The following is an 18,825-nucleotide window of genomic DNA, read 5'->3' on the forward strand; positions in this document are numbered from 1 at the left end:
ATATAATTATTCTAACAAACCCTTTATTTATTGAATCGAAAATATTGCAATTCCACGACATAGTGACATTGCAAACATCTAAAAAATTAACAAACTATATAACCTGCTAGCCAAGAATGGACAACGATTCTTATCAACAAAAGAGGAGAAATATTCGCTTAGAGAAAATTGTAACTTAAAACATTTGTATGCACGTATGACACTTAAAACCTTTAGTATATCGGTACGTGGAATTAAATTATGGAATGGCTTAATAAACAAAGTACTAACATGATCTAATTCTAGAAACTCTTCAAACTTAAGGGCCTACTAATACCCATTACTACAGAACATGCAGTTTGATAGTTTATATATCAATGATGAAATATTAACATTGCAACACACGCCAATATGGCCGGTTTAGTTTACTAAATTGCTATTTTAAATTTCCCGCGAGTTTCTTATTGAAAACGTCGCGGAATGATGACGTGTACGCGAGACGTCACGGACCGTCAGGAATTATTCGAGCTGCACCACTCGCGGCTAAAAGTCATCTGCTTTAACCGCATAATTACACAGTATTTTGGACATCTTTGTTGCTGAATCTTTTGCAATTTGTTCATTTAATAACGGAGACTATAAAAAACAATGCTGTTGGTGGAAAGCGGTGGATTGCACCTGTCTTTAGCACCGAGACACAGCCGGTGTTTCTTTGTTTGTTGTGAAGCTTTACTATGGAACAGAGCGGTCAAGCGAACAGGTTTTCTCTAGCATGTTTTTGGATGGGGAAATTGTGATATATATCTTACCGGAGAAATCATTGGATTATTGGTTGTCCTGCCTCAGCTGTTTAAAAGGCAGCTGTGAGCTTGGCTCCTCGGCTTCTCTCTGAGACACTTCGTGTTCACCGCACCCATCCGACCTCGAGGTATGTCTTTACAAACTTTAAAATCTCACTAAAACACTATTAAAACAATAAGCAGATAAGGGATCTTCCAGAATTCCATTCATCCATCCATTTTCAGCCGCTTATTCCCGTTCGGGGTCACGGGGGGCGCTGGCGCCTATCTCAGCTACATCGGGCGGAAGGCGGGGTACACCCTGGACAAGTCGCCACCTCATCGCAGGGCCAACACAGATAGACAGACAACATTCACACTCACATTCACACACTAGGGCCAATTTAGTATTGCCAATCAACCTATCCCCAGGTGCATGTCTTTGGAAGTGGGAGGAAGCCGGAGTACCCGGAGGGAACCCACGCATTCACAAGGAGAACATGCAAACTCCACACAGAAAGATCCCGAGCCTGGATTTGAATCCAGGACTGCAGGAACTTTGTATTGTGAGGCAGACGCACTAACCCCTCTGCCACTGTGAAGCCCTCTTCCAGAATTGTCCTAGTAAATGTGTCTAATTACATATGAAACGCTCATTTTTTGGTTTTTTGTTTTCTAGTCCTTCACTATCAATATCGTAATTCACGTATCTTTCATCCTTGCTAAAATTAATGGGGAAATTGTCGCTTTCTCGGAACCGAATTGCTCTTACTGCTGGTGGCTCCCATTAAAAACAATGTGAATATGTGTGGAGCCCTGCAACTCGTGACGTAACGCGCACATACTTCCGGTAAAGGCAGTGCTTTTCTATTAGCGACCAAAATTTGCGAACTTTATCGTCGATGTTCTCTACTAAATCCCTTCAGCAAAAATATGGCAATATCGCGAAATGATCAAGTATGACACATAGAATGGACCTGCTATCCCCGTTTAAATAAGAAAATCTCATTTCTGTAGGCCTTTAAAGTGTTTAATAAGTACAAAGAAGAAGATAAACATTGCATCCATTCATTTTGCAAACAATCTTATTCATGTCACCAAATGAAATATAACTTACTTCACTAATTAGGGACCGAATGTCCCTTTGGGACGGAGGACCCGATTGAATTTCTAGCGTTTTATTCTTTCTTTATTATTATTCCGCAGCTTTGAGCTGTAATTTGTCCCCTTAACATGCTTCAAAACTCACCAAACTTGACACACACACATCAGGACTGGCGAAAATTGCGATTGAATCAACAAACCTTACCCCAAAACTAAAAATTGCGTTCTAGCGCCCCCTAGAAAGAAAACACAGACAAAACTGCCTGTAACTTCCAGTAGGAATGCCGTAGAGACATGAAACCTCTAAGTAGGTCTCACTTAGACCTACATTTCATATATTGACAACCCGCAGCAAAAATCAACAGGAAGTTTGCAATTCACCCATCAAAACAAAAGTTTTGTAAAAAACGGTCATCTTTTTTCAAACATTATCTCCTCTGAGCGCGTTTGTCGTGTCAGCTTCAAACTACCACGGGAGAGAGATTGAACCCTTCTCATTAAAAGTTGATGAAAGAGTTTTTATTACTGCTGCGGTTTTGATTTTATCAGCCTTCAAAGAACCGCTGCGCTGAAAACCATTTCGAAGATGGCCGCCGTGCACAGACACAGAGAGGTAAACGTTTTTTTTCCCGTTTTTTTCCGTACCGTCTGCTGCTGGTGCGCACGCACCAACATTCGGGAGGGAGGGGCTGTGATCGTCTATACAAAGATGGCTGCCAGGTGCCGTAGCTAAGCCGGTATGTTTTAAAGTTGTCGTTTGCCTGCATATCGTAAAAACAACTGCCCAACATTTTACAAGTAATTGTAAACTTATAGGTGCCGACCATCAGGGCTGAGTTGCGACGAGAGTGTGTCGATGTTAAGATATTATGCCGAGTTGGTAAGTCTATCTGTTTGCTAATAGTAGGTACTAGCCGTACCCATGTATTTTCAATGCGCGGTTAGCTTTGGGTTTTAATCCAGTTTCCTCCTATGTTTCTGCTCCGATTGAATTTCTTTGTGGGTGTAGTGTTTATTTTGAGTACTTACATATGGTGCCTGACTGTTGTGGCATTTTAAGGCCATCTGCAATTTTTATGCGCCGAGTTGGTAGGTCTATGTTTGCTAATAATAGCTACTAGCCGTACCCATGTATTTTCATTCTAACTTATATCTGTCAGTAGACACGTTATGGAAGGTAAAAACTACAATATAATACAAAGTAGTGTATAGTTCTAACTTATATCTGTCAGTAGACACGTTATGGAAGGCAAAAACTACAATATAGTACAAAGTAGTATGTTGTTCTAACTTATATCTGGGAAGCCCAGACTTCCCTCTCCTCAGCCACTTCCATATACACTCGGTCCCGTCCATCGCTGCTTGCAACTTTAATTATTATTTATTGTTGATGTTACCACTTATGGAGTATATAGTGTGCATACATTGAGAACAGGAAGTGAACAGAAGTGTTAGCACCTGCTATGTAAAGGAAAAGGATGTAGGTTTAAATAAGCTCTGCTTCTTCCTACTCCTTTTTGAACATGTCGAATGGAGGAACTGTTGATGTATCATGTTGTATACATGCATGTTCCACATAAACACAAACTCAGATTTATTCTCATATACCAATTGCTTTTTGTAATTTTCATGACCAATTTAATGTACCACTCAATTTTTTGTAATTTTAAAAACATTATCATTAAAAAATGTAACGTAAAATTCTGTGACATGCATGCGAATAATTTAGAAAATATCGGCAACTCTATACTGTAGCCACGCCCCCTCAGGAAATACACTTCCGGTGCTGTGACCTCGGTCTACACCCGTCATGTCAAAATTATACCTTCGCCAACTACAAAACCCAAAAACCAGTGAAGTTCTCATGTTGTGTAAGTGGTAAATAAAAAGACAATACAATGATTTGCAAATCCTTTTCAACTGAGTAGACTGCAAAGACAAGATATTTAACGTTCACACTGGGAAACAAATAATCATGAACTTAGAATTTAATGGTAGCAACACATTGCAAAAAACTTGGCACAGGACTACAGGCAGGCCAGTCAAATACCCGCACTCTTTTACTACAAAGTCACGCTGTTGTAACACGAGGCTTGGCATTGTCTCGCTGAAATAAGCAGGGGCGTCCATGATAACCTTGCTTGTATTGCTCCAAAACCTGTATGTACCTTTCAGCATTAATGGTGCCTTCACAGATGTGTAAGTTACCCATGCCTTGGGCACTAACACACCCCCATACATCACAGATGCTGGCTTTTCAACTTTGCGCCTGGAACAATCCGGATGGTTCTTTTCTTTTCGTTCCAGAAGACACGACGTCCGCAATTTCGAAAAACAATTTGAAATGTGGACTCGTCAGACCACAGAAAACTTTTCCACTTTGCATCAGTCCATCTTAGATGAGCTCGGGCCCCAACGCAGCCGGCAGCGTTTCTGGGTGTTGTTGATAAATGGCTTTCGCTTGGCATAGTAGAGTTTTAACTTGCAATTACAGATGTGGCGACCAACTGTCGTTACTGACAGCGGTTTCCTTAAGTGTTCCTGAGCCCATGTGGTGATATCCTTTACACACCAATGTTGCTTTATGATGCAGTACCGCCTGAGCGATCCAAGGTCCGTAATATCATGGCTTACATGCAGTGATTTCTCAAGATTCTCTGAACCTTTTGATAATATTACAGGGCGTAGATGGTGAAAAACCTAAATTCCTTGCTGTAGCTGCTTGAGAAATGTTGTTCTTAAACAATTTCCTCAGGCATTTGTTGACAAAGTGGTGATCCTCGACCCGTCCTTGTTTGTGAACGACTGAGCATTTCATGGAAGCTGCTTTTATACCCACTCATGGCACCCACCTGTTCCCAATTAGCCTGTTCACCTGACGTAGGGACCAACTGTAGTTACTGACAGTGGTTTTCTGAAGTGTTCCTGAGGCCATGTGGTGATATCCTTTACGCGGATGTCGCTTTTTGATGCAGTACCGCCTTGATTGAAGGTCAGAGGCCTTTCCACCCTTTTGATGATATTACGCTTTTAATGATATTACGGAGCGTAGATGGTGAAATCCCTAAATTCCTTGCAACAGCCAGTTGAGAAATGTTGTTCTTAAACAATTTGCTCAGGCATTTGTTGACAAAGTGGTAACCCTCGCCCCGTCCTTGTTTGTGAATGACTTAGCATTTCATGGAAGGTGCTTTTATACCCAATCATGGCACCCACCTGTTCACAATTAGCCTGTTCACCTGACATAGGGACCAACTGTAGTTACTGACAGTGGTTTTCTGAAGTGTTCCTGAGGCCATGTGGTGATATCCTTTACGCTGATGTCGCTTTTTGATGCAGTACCGCCTTGATTGAAGGTCACAGGCCTTTCCACCCTTTTGATGATATTACGGAGCGTAGATGGTGAAATCCCTAAATTCCTTGCAATAGCCAGTTGAGAAATGTTGTTCTTAAACAATTTCCTCAGGCATTTGTTGACAAAGTGGTGATCCTCGCCCCGTCCTTGTTTGTGAACAACTGAGCATTTCATGGAAGCTGCTTTTATGCCCAATCATGGCACCCACCTGTTCCCAATTAGCCTGTTCACCTGACATAGGGACCAACTGTAGTTACTGACAGTGGTTTTCTGAAGTGTTCCTGAGGCCATGTGGTGATATCCTTCACGCTGATGTCGCTTTTTGATGCAGTACCGACTTGATTGAAAATCACAGGCCTTTCCACCCTTTTGGTGATATTATGGAGCGTAGATGGTGAAATCCCTAAATTCCTTGCAACAGCCAGTTGAGAAATGTTGTTCTTAAACAATTTGCTCAGGCATTTGTTGACAAAGTGGTGATCCTCGACCCGCCCTTGTTTGTGAACAACTGAGCATTTCATGGAAGTTGCTTTTATACCCAATCATGGCACCCACCTGTTCCCAATTAGCCTGTTCACCCGACGTAGGGACCAACTGTAGTTACTGACAGTGGTTTTCTGAAGTGTTCCTGAGGCCATGTGGTGATATCCTTTACGTTGATGTCGCTTTTTGATGCAGTACCGCCTTGATTGAAGGTCAGAGGCCTTTCCATCCTTTTGATGATATTACGGAGCGTAGATGGTGAAATCCCTAAATTCCTTGCAACAGCCAGTTGAGAAATGTTGTTCTTAAACAATTTGCTCAGGCATTTGCTTCCAAAGTGGTGATCCTCGACCCGTCGTTGTTTGTGAACGACTTAGCATTTCATGGAAGCTGCTTTTATACCCAATCATGGCACCCACCTGTTCCCAATTAGCCCGTTCACCTGTGGGATGTTCCAAATAAGTGTTTGATGAGCATTCCTCAACTTTCCCAGTCTTTTTTTGCCACTTATGCCAGCTTTTTTTAAAAACATGTTGCTGGCACCAAATTCCAAATGAGCTAATATTTGCAAAAAATAAAGTTTACCAGTTGGAACATTAAATATCTTGTCTTTGTAGTCTATTCAATTGAATATAAGTTGAAAAGGATTAGCAAGTCATTGTATTCTGTTTTAATTTACACAACGTGACAACTTCACTGCTTTAGGGGTTTGTAGAGTATGCTTAAAAGAAAGTATAAATCTTCAATAAAGTCGAAAACTTCAAAGCACGTTGTGGCGAGGGATGACTGTATATCAACTACGTATTCATTTCAACTTCATCCAAATGTCTTTCAGTGGTTTCAGTTCGGCTTGATTGTAAAGGCTTTGAAGGCGTGAGCTCCGAGCGTGATTTTTTTCCCCCCAACTTTCTCGAAGTAGAAACGAGTAGAAAGTTTTAACGTGGAGAAACTGCCATCAATCGTCGGTCCGCACGCATTTTCAGGGCTGTTAAACAAAGTATTTGGTTTCTCAAGAGCGGTGACAAATATTTTCCCATTTTCACGTCTTAACGAGTCTTTTTACTGCAAACCCCACCCCCGCCTCAACTTTTGTGGCCCATCCGTCAACGACCAACAAAGTTTGATAAGACTGAGAGCATTCTAGACCAGAAAATGTTGAACGTGTATCAACAGTAGCAGACTTTATTCTCTTCGCTATTTTGGCTGGTGACAGGCTGTTGTTTCTAAAGTTGACATTCTCTCTCTTGCTGAGGCAAAGACGTTCAAAGGAAGCCAAAGTGACACAATATTGATTTGATTATTGTTAAGTGCAACATTATCGTAACAGTCTGTTAGCTAGCAAACAAACTCCTTAGAAGCGTCCTTTGGGACAACCAAAATAGTGGTTGAAATGTGCATTAAACATGGGATGGAAATGATGACATATATATATATTTTTTTAAATAATCACATTTTTACCAGTGTGTTACATGGCCTTTCCATTTAACAAAACTCAGTACAGGTTTGGGAACTGAGTAGACACATTTTTGAAGTGGAATTCTTTCCCATTCTTGCTTGATGTACAGCTTAAGTTGTTCAACAGTCTGGGGTCTCCTTTGTGGTATTTTAGGCTTCATAATGCACCACACATTTTCAATGGGAGACAGGTCTGGACTACAGGCAGGCTAGTCTAGTACCCGCACTCTTTTACTACAAAGCCCCGCTGTTGTAACACGTGGATGGGCATATATATATATATATATATATATACACATATATATGTACAAATATATATATATATATATATATATATATATATATATATATATATATATATATATACACATATATATGTACAAATATATATATATAGAGAGAGAGAGAGAGAGAGAGAGAGAGAGAGAGAGAGAGAGAGAGAGAGAGAGAGAGAGAGAGAGAGAGAGAGAGAGAGAGAGAGAGAGAGAGAGAGAGAGAGAGAGAGAGAGAGACAGATAGAAACAATGGTAATAAAAATATAACAGTAAAATAAGAATATAACAAGAGAGAGTAGGCGGAAGTGACCATGTTATGAAATAATAAGCAGGGGCGTCCACACACACATATACATATATATATATATATATATATATATATGTATGTATACATATATATGTACAAATATATATATCTATATATATATATATATATATATAGAGAGAGAGAGAGAGACGGAAAGAGAGACAGACAGATAGAAACAATGGTAATAAAAATATAACAGTAAAATAAGAATATAACAAGAGAAAGTAGGCGGTAGTGACCATGTTATGAAATAATAAGCAGGGGCGTCCACATATACATATACATACATATATTATATATTTATATATATATATACACATATATATGTATGTATACATATATATGTACAAATATATATATATATATATATATAGAGAGAGAGAGAGAGAGAGAGAGAGAGAGAGAAAGAGCAAGAGAGAGAGAGAGAGAGAGAGAGAGAGAGAGAGAGAGAGAGAGAGAGAGAGAAACGGACAGAGAGACAGACAGATAGAAACAATGGTAATAAAAATATAACAGTAAAATAAGAATATAACAAGAGAAAGTAGGCGGTAGTGACCATGTTATGAAATAATAAGCAGGGGCATCCACACACACACACACATATACATATTATATATATATATATATATATATATATATATATAGTTGTTTTTTTTCTTAAGTCAATGTGAAATATTTTGAATTAAAAAGCAGTATTTTCAATAAATTGGACACTTTTTGCACTGGTGAAAATTCCTCTATTTTTATTTGTGACTTTAAAAATCAATTTTCTACATGACATTAATACTGTTTTGTGTACAGTATGTATCTCCTACCATCAATGTATTGTTCAATTTTTCAGACATAGAGCGCTTATCCCTACCTCCGGGGCGTCGCTGACATTGATGGTTGGCTTACTGTCAAACTTTGTCGTCTTCACTACGGCTTTAAGGCAGGATGCAAGTCTGCACAGTCAGTACTTGCCCACACCACACCGGTCTGTGGTTTAGAAGGCCGGGTCCAGGTGCAAGATGCATCACTTGCATGTATAAAGCCTCCTGCAGGCATGTAAATCCCTCCAATAGTGCGTGTGATGCTTCCTATGCTACACTCGGAGCCATCCATCCACGCGTCTGTATCCGCTTTTTAATTATGTATCGACACCACCCTGGGGGAGTGACCTGGTTCCGTGCTAACGAGTCAGAGCGGGACCATATTGGAACGCTTGCAGAAGAACTTTTGCACGTTAAAAACTGTTTAGTCTGAGCCACGTAGGAGGTGATGTGTTCAAGGGCTTTAATTTAGCCGCGGCATTCTCAGCGTCTGGTTTATGCTGCCTTCACTGCTTAGTCGTCCTTCACGGTTACTGTTCAAGTCCTCTTGACTCGGTGATTCCCAGAAATTCATTTACCTGTACTTTACCTAGTACAAGAGTTAGTGGTCACTATTTTTTCTTGCAGTTAGTGATTTTTTTTTTTTTTGAATACATTTAGTTCCGTTTAAATCCCATTTGGTCAAGTACAATTTTAAAATGATGACCATGTTAATTTTGTTAGCCCGTCAATAGGCCTGTCCATTGTATGCTAGCATTATGCTAACGGCAACAGATACATAGGCCTTTTTTTCCCTGGTTAAGCTAATGTTTTCGTTAGCCTGTCGATGGGTTTGTCCATTGTATGTTAGCATTAAGCTAAGAGCAAACGAGTCAATGTTTATCCTGGCTGATTTCATTCCTTTTTTTCAATTGCTAGTTTTTTCCTTAGCCTGTCAATAGGCTTGTCCATTGTATGTTAGCATTAAGCTAAGAGCGAATGAGCCAATGTTTATCCTGGATAATGTCATTGATTTATTTTTTCGGTTAGCTAGTTTTTTCCTTAGCCTGTCAATAGGCTTGTCCATTGTATGTTAGCGTTAAACTAAGAGCAAACGAGCATATGTTTATCCTGGATGATTTTATTGCTTTTTTTCCGGTTAGCTAGTATTTTACTTAGCCTGTCAATAAATTTCTGTATTGTATGTTAGCATTAAGCTAACGGCATAAGAGCCTATGTTTATCCTGTATGGTTTCGTTGCTTTTTTTCGGTTAGCAAGTTTTTTCGTTAGCCTGTTAGAGGGTTTGTCCGTTGTATGTTAGCATTAAGCTAACGACATAAAGTCAATCTTGTATGGTTCCATTGCCCTTTTTTCCCCCCAGTTAGCTATTTTTTTTGTTAGCCTGTCGATGGGCTTGTCCATTGTATGTTAGCATTGAGCTAAGAGCAAACGAGCCAATGTTTATCCTGGATGATTTCATTGCTTTTTTTCCAATTGCTAGTTTTTCCCTTAGCCTTTCAATAGGCTTGTCCATTGTATGCTAGCATTATGCTAAAGGCAAAATATACATTGGCCTTTTTTCCCCTGGTTAGCTAGTGTTTTCCTTAGCCTGTCAATAGGCTTGTCCATTGTATGTTAGCATTAAGCTAAGAGCAAATGAGCCAATGTTTATCCTGGATAATGTCATTGATTTATTTTTTCGGTTAGCTAGTTTTTTCCTTAGCCTGTCAATAAGCTTGTCCCTTGTATGTTAGCATTAAGCTAAGAGAAAACGAGCATATGTTTATCCTGGATGATTTTATCGACATCCATTGCTTTCCTCCTCTCCAAGGTTCTCATAGTCATCATTGTCACCGACGTCCCACTACCGGGGATGTCGTAGTGGTTTGTGCAGCCCTTTGAGACACTAGTGATTTAGGGCTATATAAGTAAACATTGATTGATTGATTGATATTGCTTTTTTTCCGGTTAGCTAGTATTTTACTTCGCCTGTCAATACATTTCTATATTGTATGTTAGCATTAAGCTAACGACATAAGAACCTATGTTTATCCTGTATGGTTTCATTGCTTTTTTTCGGTGAGCAAGTTTTTTCGTTAGCCTGTCAATGGGTTTGTCCGTTGTATGTTAGCATTAAGCTAACGACATAAAGTCAATCTTGTATGGTTCCATTGGCCTTTTTTCCCCCAGTTAGCTACTTATTTTTTTGTTAGCCTGTCGATGGGCTTGTCCATTGTATGTTAGCATTAAGTTAAGAGCAAACGAGCCAATGTTTATTTTGGATGATTTAATTGCTTTTTGGTTTGGTTAGGTAGATTTTTCCTTAGCCTGTCAATAGGCTTGTCTATTGTATGTTAGCATTAAGCTAAAGGCGTAAGAGCCCATGTTAATCCTGTATGCTTTCATTGCTTTTTTCGGCAAACAAATTGTTTTGTTAGCCTGTCAATGGCAAAGTCTTCTCAGTTATTGATCTATGAACAGGGGTGTTGTTTTTTTCACAAATACTGTTTGTTGTTCGTAACCCGCGGGTAACTTAACTTAGCTTAGCTAACGCCAACAGCCTGGTAAATGCTAGATGTGTGACGGAATGAAACAGGCTTTGATTCAAAGTGACTCGTGTGCAAATGCAGTGAACATACCAGTATGAACCGGGTGATGGCGTTAAAAGTGATGTTTGATCGCCTCACGGTTGCTTTCCGGGCTTCAAATACAAGTCAAAATTGGCTCAGTAAATATCAGGATTTTTGCATTGTCTTTAATACCCGAGAAAGAACACATTCTGTGAAGTAAACATTTTAAAGTTCATACTGATTGCCACTGATTTATTCAACGTTGGGGTTTGATAACAACGACACCATAAGGAGCATTCACCCCCCAAAAAAGATATCACAGGCCACACAGTAGTTGTGCATGTTTCCAAACATTTTCACCCTTTTGTGTGAGGCCGTTCCGGACTGGAGAAACCGGCTAACAAAAAAACCCTGATGCAATACAGCAAAACTATCTAAAAATACCCAAGCAAGGGCTTTGATTTGAATATCTATATAATATATGTTATTCCACGTTTGCTCCGGCAAGATGTTAAATATTACATGAGCCACTGATGCAACCGCCGAGTAACAAGCTCGCCAACACTTTGAAACTTTTTAAATTGCTCCTATAGAATATTTGGGGCGTATGGTGCTGTAGGAACGTGACTTGGAAGCTTGAAAATGGTGTCGGGGCCTGGATTTTCTCGGCACAATATTGAAATGTGCAATTTGGAACGTATTCTTGCAAATGTCCCCGCCAGAAAAAGGGGAGGAGAACAACAGAGCTGCCGTTTACCTGGATGGATGTTACTGGGGACGAGTGCAAATATGGGTAAGGTTAGCCAAGGGATCACAGTGCCCACTAGTGGGCAATGTTGGGAAGAAACGGACGAGTTAGCACATCCTTTGACATACAAAATGATGAAAATGTAATTTATGTATAGATTTGTACATAAAAATAAACAAAAAAAATACATACACAAAAAATATTAGCAACGGCGGCAATGACCAAGAAGAACGCGGAGTTGGAATATAATTACAACACTTTATGTACATATTTATATAATATGTAACTACAAGCTCCATTCACAGACAGAGTCCCATTGCTTTTATGAGCGGTCGAGTGAGTCAAAAGCCGAAAAAAAACTAAACTTTTTTTTAATTTTTTTTATTTGTGGCGGCCGTAATACTTTCGTGGCGGGCCGCCACAAATAAATGAATGTGGGAAACCCTGAGATAGATAGATAGATAGATAGATCGACAGACAGACAGACAGATAAATAGATAGATAGATAGATAGATAGATAGATAGATAGATAGATAGATAGATAGATAGATAGATAGATAGATAGATAGATAGATAGATAGATAGATAGATAGATGGACAGACGGACAGATAGCAAGTACTTTATTGATTCCTTCAGGAGAGGCCCTTCAGGAAGGTCAAGTGTCAACAAGTGTCACATACCAAGTAATATGACTCAGGGGCAAACGGTGGCAAAAGTAGCTCAAAAAGTTAGCACGCTAATGTTAGTATGCTAGCAAGCTAACATGACGATAATGATACTTGGCATGTGTAACATACCAAGTTGTATGACTCTAAGGTGTATGGCTGGGGAATTACAAATAGCTAAAAAAAAGTTAGCACTTTAAGGTTAGCATGCTCACATAGGTATGCTAGCAGTAACAAGTGTCACATACCAAGTAATATGACTCAGGGGTATACGGTAGCAAATGTATCTAAAAAAAAGTTAGCATGCTAATGTTAGCATGCTAGCAAGCTAACGTGACCATAATAATAGTTAGTATGTGTAACATACCAAGTTATATGGGGAATTACAAATAGCTAAAAAAAAGTTAGCCCTTTAAGGTTAGCATGCTAACATAGGCGTGCTAGCACTAACAAGTGTCACATACAAAGTAATATAACTCAGGGGTAAACTGTAGCAAATGCAGATTAAAAAAGTTAGCGCGCTAATGTTAGCATGCTAGCAAGCTAACCTGACCATTATGATAGTTAACATGTGTAAAATACCAAGTTATATGACTCTAAGGTGTATAGCTTGGGAATTACAGGAGAAAAAATAAATAAATGAATGAATAGCTAAAAAAAAAATGTTAGCACTTGAAAGTTAGCATGCTAGTAGTAACAATTGTCACATAAGTAATATGACTCAGTGGTAAACGGTAGCAAAAGTAGCTCAAAAAAGTTAGCACATTAATGTTAGCATTCTAGCACGCTAACGTGACCATAATTATAGTTAGCATGTGTAACATACCAAATTATATGGGGAATTACAAATAAATAAAAAAAGTTAGCATATTGAGGTTAACATACTAAAATAGGCGTGCTAGCATTAACAAGTGTCACATACCAAGTTATATGACTCAGGGGTAAACAGTAGCAAATGTAGCTCAAAAAAGTTAGCACGCTGATATTAACATGCTAGCAAGCTAACGTGACCATAATAATAGTTAGCATGGGTAACATACCAAGTTATATGACTCTAAGGTGTATAGCTAGGGAATTACAGGAAAAAAAAAATACAAATAGCTAAAAAAAAAAGTTAGCACTTTAAAGTTAGCATGCTAGCAGTAACAAGTGTCACATACCAAGTATTATGAATCAGGGGTTAACAGTAGCAAATGTATCTAAAAAAAAGTTAGCACGCTAATGTTAGCATGCTAGCAAGCTAACGTGACCATAATAATAGTTAGTATGTGTAACAAACAAGTTATACGGGGAATTACAAATAGCTAAAAAAAAGTTAGCCCTTTAAGGTTAGCATGCTAACATAGGCGTGCTAGCACTAACAAGTGTCACATACCAAGTAGTATAACTCAGGGGTAAACGGTAGCAAATGTAGATTAAAAAAGTTAGCACGCTAATGTTAGCATGCTAGCAAGCTAACGTGACCATAATAATAGTTAGCATGTGTAACATACCAAGTTATATGAGGAATTACAAATAGCTAAAAAAAAGTTAGCCCTTTAAGATTGGCATGCTAACATAGGCGTGCTAGCACTAACAAGTGTCACATACCAAGTAATATAACTCAGGGGTAAACGGTAGCAAATGTAGATTGAAAAAGTTAGCATGCTAATGTTAGCATGCTAGCAAGCTAACGTGACCATTATGATAGTTAACATGTGTAACATACCAAGTTATATGACTCTAAGGTGTATAGCTTGGGAATTACAGGAGAAAAAATAAATAAATAAATGAATAGCTAAAAAAAAAAGTTAGCACTTGAAAGTTAGCATGCTAGTAGTAACAATTGTCACATAAGTAATATGACTCAGTGGTAAACGGTAGCAAAAGTAGCTCAAAAAAGTTAGCACGTTAATGTTAGCATTCCAGCACACTAACGTGACCATAATTATAGTTAACATGTGTAACATACCAAGTTATATGGGGATTTACAAATAGATGAAAAAAAAGTTAGCATATTGAGGTTAAAATACTAACATAGGCATGCTAGCATTAACAAGTGTCACATACCAAGTAATATAACTCAGGGGTAAACAGTAGCAAATGTAGCTCAAAAAAGTTAGCACGCTGATGTTAACATGCTAGCAAGCTAACGTGACCATAATAATAGTTAGCATGGGTAACATAACAAGTTATATGACTCTAAGGTGTATAGCTAGGGAATTACAGGAAAAAAAAATGAAAATAGCTAAAAAAAAAAAAGTTAGCACTTTAAAGTTAGCATGCTAGCAGTAACAAGTGTCACATACCAAGTATTATGAATCAGGGGTAAACAGTAGCAAATGTAGCTCAAAAAAGTTAGCACGCTAATGTTTGCATGCTAGCAAGCTAATGTGACCATAATAAAAGTTAGCATGTGTAACATACCAAGTTATATGGGGAATTACAAATAGCTAAAAAAAACGTTGCACTTTAAGGTTAGCATGCTAACATAGGCGTGCTAGCACTAACAAGTGTCACATACCAAGTTATATGACTGTAAGGTGAACAGTTGCAAAATTAGCTCAGAAAGCTAGCACTTTAATGTTAGCATGCAGCAAAAAATAATAATACTTACAGCAGGGGTCAGCAACCTTTTTGATACCAAGAGCTACTTCTTGGGTACTGATTAATGCAAAGGGCTACCAGTTTGATACACACTTAAATAAATTGCCAGAAATAGCCAATCTGCTCAATTTACCTTTAATAAATAAATCTATATATATATAAAAAATGGGTATTTCTGCCTGTCATTCCTTCATAATTTTTTTTTCCTTTTACAAAAGTTTTTTTGTAAAGAATAAATGATGAAAAAAACACTTAATTGAACAGTTTAAAAGAGGAGAAAACATGAAAAAAACGAAAATTTAATTTTGAAACATAGTTTATCTTCAATTTCTACTCTTTAAAATTCAAAATTTAACCGAAAAAAATAAAGAAAAAAAATAGCTAATTCGATGCTTTTTGAAAGAATTCAAAAAATGATGTATGGAACATCATTAGTAATTTTTCCCGATTTTGATTAATTTTTAGAATTTTGATGACATGTTTTAAATAGGTTAAAATCCAATCTGCACTTTGTTAGAATATATAACAAATTGGACCGGGCTATATTTCTAACAAAAACAAATCCTTATTTCTTCTAGATTTTCCAGAACAAAAATTTTAAAAGAAATTCAAAAGACTTTGAAATAAGATTTAAATTTAATTCCACAGATTTTCTAGATTTGACAGAATATTTTTTTGAATTTTACTCATAATAAGTTTGAAGAAATATTTCACAAATATTCTTCGTCGAAAAAACAGAAGCTAAAACGAATAATTAAATCAAAATGCATTTATTATTCTTTACAATAAAAAAATTAATTTACTTGAACATTGATTTAAATTGTCAGGAAAGAAGAGGAAGGAATTTAAAAGGTAAAAAGGTATATGTGTTTAAAAATCCTAAAATAATTTTTAGGGTTGTATTTTTTCTCTAAAATTGTCTTTCTGAAAGTTATAAGAAGCAAAGTAAAAAAAATAAATGAATTTATTTAAACAAGTGAAGACCAAGTCTTTAAAATATTTTCTTGGATTTTCTAATTCTATGTGAGTTTTGTCTCTCTTAGAATTAAAAATGTCAAGCAAAGCGAGACCAGCTTGCTAGTAAATAATTAAAATTTAAAAAATATAGGCAGCTCACTGGTAAGTGCTGCTATTTGAGCTATTTTTAGAACAGGCCAGCGGGCGACTCATCTGGTTCTTACGGGCGACCTGGTGTTGGTGACCCCTGCTGTTAGGTGAACAGTTGCAAAATTATCTCAAAAAGCTAGCACTTTAAAGGCCTACTGAAATGAGATGTTCTTATTTAAACGGGGATAGCAGGTCCATTCTATGTGTCATACTTGATCATTTCGTGATATTGTTATATTTTTGCTGAAAGGATTTAGTAGAGAACATCCATGATAAAGTTCGCAACTTTCGGTGCTAATAGAAAAGCCCTGTCTCTACAGGAAGTCGCAGACGATGACGTCACATGTTTGATGGCTCCTCACATATTCACATTGTTTTTAATGGGAGCCTCCAACAAAAAGTGCTATTCGGACCGGGAAAACGACAATTTCCCCATTCATTTGAGCGTGGATGAAAGATTCGTGTTTGAGGATATTGATAGTGACGGACTAGGAAAAAAAAAATTATTAAAAAAAAAAAGTTAAAAAAAACTAAACGCGATGACTGTGATGTTTTTAGAGACATTTACTCGGATAATTCCGGGAAATCCCTTATCTTTCTATTGTGTTGCTAGTGTTTTAATGAGTTAAATAGTACCTGATAGTCGGAAGGGTGTCTCCACTGGTGTCTTGACGCCAATGTCTCAGGGGAGTCGACGGCAGCTATGGACGACACAAGCTCAGCTTTTCTCCGGTAAGAACTGACTTTTTAACCACAATTTTTTCACCAAAACCTGCTGGTTGACATTCGGTAGGATCCATAGGAAAGTTTCACCTCCAGGAATTTTAAACAAGGAATCACCGTGTGTTTGTGTGGCTAAAGGCTAAAGCTTCCCAACTCCATCTTTCTACTGTGACTTCTCCAATATTAATTGAACAAATTGCAAAAGATTCAGCAACACAGATGTCCGAAATACTGTGTAATTATGCCGTTAAAGCAGACGACTTTTAGCTGTGTGTGTGTGCAGTGCTCATATTTCCTTAAAACCTGTGACGTCTTGCGTACACGTCATCATTACACGACGTTTTCAAGACGAAACTCCCGGGAAATTTAAAATTGTAATTCAGTAAACTAAAAAGGCCGTATTGGCATGTGTTGCAATGTTAATATTTCATCATTGATGTATAAACTATCAGACTGCGTGGTGGCTAGTAGTGGCTTTCAGTAGGACTTTAAAGGACATGTGCGCAGCATTAACTTATATGGCCCAATGCAAACAACCTTCCCGAATCATGGTGCAAAAACAGAAATTCCATCCAACACAATATCAACCGACATGGTCACACATCACAAAATCTGCTCACATATACATACATACACACACACACACACACACGCATGCACACACAGATATACACACACATATATATACATACACACACATATATATGTATATACACATATATATTCACAAATTTATACACACACTTATACATATATATATACATACATACACGCATATATATATGCACATTTTTATATATACACATGTATATGTACATATATATACACACACACATATATACATATACACATATATATATACATACATACATACATATATATATATATATATATATATATACATATATATACATATATATATATACTATATATAGTATATATACTATATATAGTATATATATATAGTATATATACTAAGCTCAGCTTTTCTCCGGTAAGAACTGACTTTTTAACCACAATTTTCTCACCAAAACGTGCTGGTTGACATTCGGTAGGATCCATGTTCTCTTGACCGCGCTCAGATCCATATGAAAGTTTCACCTCTAGGAATTTTAAACAAGGAATCACCGTGTGTTTGTGTGGCTAAAGGCTAAAGCTTCCCAACTCCATCTTTCTACTGTGACTTCTCCCATATTAATTGAACAAATTGCCAAAGATTCAGCAACACAGATGTCCAAAATACTGTGTAATTATGCCGTTAAAGCAGACGACTTTTAGCGTGTGCAGCGCTCATACTTCCTTAAAACCTGTGACGTCTTGCGTACACGTCATCATTACACGACGTTTTCAAGACGAAACTCCCGGGAAATTCAAAATTGTAATTTAGTAAACTAAAAAGGCCGTATCGGCATGTGTTGCAATGTTAATATTTCATCATTGTTGTATAAACTATCAGACTGCGTGGTGGGTAGTAGTGGCTTTCAGGAGGTCTTTAATGTTAGCATGCAGCAAAAATAATAATACTTACAGCAAATGTGTACATGTAGTACCACTCACCGCCACCGGCGGCAGTCACGTTCAGTCCGCGTCATTCATATGCACGAGGAAGACGATGACGATGACCAGTTGTATAGAGGTAAAAAAAAAAAAAAAAAGTTAATAATGTGACTAATATCACATCAACGGAGCAAAATATTGTCATAACTCCAATTTCAGGGCAGTTTTCTGTCACAAAGTTTTCCAAATCACAGCGCAGTGAATGTCGTTCGAGCTAGCGCAGTTAAGCTAGCATGTCGGGTTCAAAATGGCGCTAAACTATTTGTAAACAGCCTTCATTATGGGATAAATACAAGTCTATCGCATCTACAGAGTGGAGCTCGTTTTAAATACTCAACT

General features: G+C 37.7%; 1 protein-coding gene across 1 annotated transcript in view; it reads right to left on the bottom strand.

Annotated features, from left to right (window-relative positions):
• LOC133557418 (tenascin-like) overlaps positions 1 to 18,577 on the bottom strand; it is a 172,866-nt gene extending 154,289 nt beyond the window's left edge. The window contains exon 1 of the mRNA XM_061907865.1: positions 18,458 to 18,577. The gene's annotated coding sequence lies outside the window, so the exon portion shown is untranslated. The remainder of the gene's footprint in view (positions 1 to 18,457) is intronic.
• Between the last annotated feature and the right edge of the window lie 248 nt (positions 18,578 to 18,825).

The sequence above is a fragment of the Nerophis ophidion genome, linkage group LG08 (assembly GCF_033978795.1).
Source record: "Nerophis ophidion isolate RoL-2023_Sa linkage group LG08, RoL_Noph_v1.0, whole genome shotgun sequence".
NCBI classification, from domain to species: domain Eukaryota; kingdom Metazoa; phylum Chordata; class Actinopteri; order Syngnathiformes; family Syngnathidae; genus Nerophis; species Nerophis ophidion.